The 1,844-nt window shown below is 52.3% G+C and overlaps 1 long non-coding RNA gene across 1 annotated transcript; it reads left to right on the top strand.

Moving 5' to 3' along the window:
• The first annotated feature begins 297 nt into the window (after positions 1–297).
• LOC118550634 (uncharacterized) lies at positions 298–866 on the top strand. Its single transcript, XR_013443179.1, has 2 exons — positions 298–453; positions 566–866. It is a non-coding gene; the product is annotated as an uncharacterized LOC118550634 (long non-coding RNA).
• Positions 867–1,844: the final 978 nt, after the last annotated feature.

The following is a 1,844-nucleotide window of genomic DNA, read 5'->3' as shown; positions in this document are numbered from 1 at the left end:
TGCAGTGGGGAGGCAGGAGTACTCTCTGATGGGTCCATTGTGTCAGCAAGTCACACAATGCTGTTTCTGGGCATGGACACCAGGGGGCACCACTCACCTGTATCTGAGGGGTCAGGGTTCAACAGAGCAGGGACCTGCCACCTGACACTTCCTGTTCCCTCTTTTCATGGCTCACAGCTGTGACCACCCAACCCCCTGTCCCACACAGCCCCTCCCCTGCCCAACGCCCTGACACGCTCAAACAGAGGGACATGACCCAGAGTCAGTGAGGGTTCAGAGCATTGGGGGTCTAATTTGCATGTCTGGTCCATCCCTCTCTCAGAGGATGAAGAGGGGAAGGGAGAGATGAGGGGAGGCTCTGCTCAGCTGTGGGGTCACAGAAGGCAGGATCTGTGATGACCTCCACCATGGCCTGGTCCTTTCTCCTCCTCACCCTCCTTGCTTATTGCACAGGTGACTGGATGCAGGGACAGGGGAAGGGGCCCTGGGAGGATACTTGGGCACTATTTCCTCCTCTTGTCTCCAGAATCAATCATCACCAACTCTGTGTCTCTCTCCCTTCCAGGGTCCTGGGCTGCGCTGAGTCAGCCACCTTCAGTTTCTGGGGCCCTGGGCCAGAAGGTCACCATCTCCTGCTCTGGAAGTTCATACCTCATCAATATTTTGGGTATGAACTGGTACCAACAGCTCCCAGGAAAGGCTCCTAAACTCGTCATATATGCTGGTAGCGATCGACCCTCTGGTGTCCCTGAACGATTTTCTGGCTCCAGAGATGGTGACTCAGGCTCTCTGACCATCAATGGGCTCCAGGCTGAGGATGAGGCTGATTATTACTGCCAGTCCTTTGATCATAGTCTAGGTGCTCACACAGTGCTCCAGGCCTGTGGGGAAGTGAGACAAAAACCTGCTGTCCCCACAGCAATGGAGCTCCCTATGCAGCTCCAACTTTTTGGCCAAGTCAGCAGCTGCTCTTTTGATATAAACAGGGGTCTGAGATCCATCTCAAGGAATTTGTCTACAAAGTCTTTCCACATTCTCTTAAATTTCTCCTTGAAGCCTGTCCCTGGGAGCAAGATATTGTAGGATTTCCTAAATTGAGCACAAATTCCTGGGTTACAGGGGCAGGCTCTCCTGAGGACAGAGTCCATGACAGGTCAGGGTAGAAATAGGGTCACAGAATCCAGCTCTGAGTCGGGACACATCAGGAGTGTCCAATATGTGTCCTGGGACCAACAGCTCTCATGAATGGAGGACCAAATCCTCATCTATTTGATGGTTAGACCCCCTGGGGGCCCTGATCAATTCTCTGACTCCATGTCTGGCTCCCAGACCATCACTGGGCTGAGGTCTAAAGATGAAGCCATTCCTCACTGTCCCTCTTGAGACAGAATGACACGGTTCATCCAAGTCCCAGGCCCATGAGAACTGAGACCAGAACCCCTTTCTCATCTGCTGGGAGTGGGGAGGTGTACGCAGCTGCTCAGGCCAGGCTGTGTCTTCTGCTTCTGCCATTCCTGCTTTCACCAACATGGGTCCAAGTTCCATGCAGTGGAACCACCCAGGAGTGAGGGTTTCTCCTTCCCACTGTCCTCAAAGACACTCACTGCAGACCCTTCCTAGACAAATGGTCTCAAGGACACAGAAATGTTCTCTAACCCATTAGGTAGGGGCACAGAGTCTCTTTGCACTGAATTTAATGGACTAGGTGTAGCAGGTCCAGTGTGCTGATCTCACTCTTGGCTTCTCAGGAGTCTGGGCTCTCCATTCTTGGCCAATTACCCATTTCTAGAGGTTTCCAGACCTATATAGTCCTCTTAATAGTCTTCAATAAGAATGCCTGTTCT

The sequence above is a fragment of the Halichoerus grypus genome, chromosome 13 (genome assembly GCF_964656455.1).
Source record: "Halichoerus grypus chromosome 13, mHalGry1.hap1.1, whole genome shotgun sequence".
Lineage (NCBI taxonomy): Eukaryota > Metazoa > Chordata > Mammalia > Carnivora > Phocidae > Halichoerus > Halichoerus grypus.
Note: the sequence above shows the minus strand (reverse complement) of the source record. Positions and strands in the feature narration are given on the sequence as shown.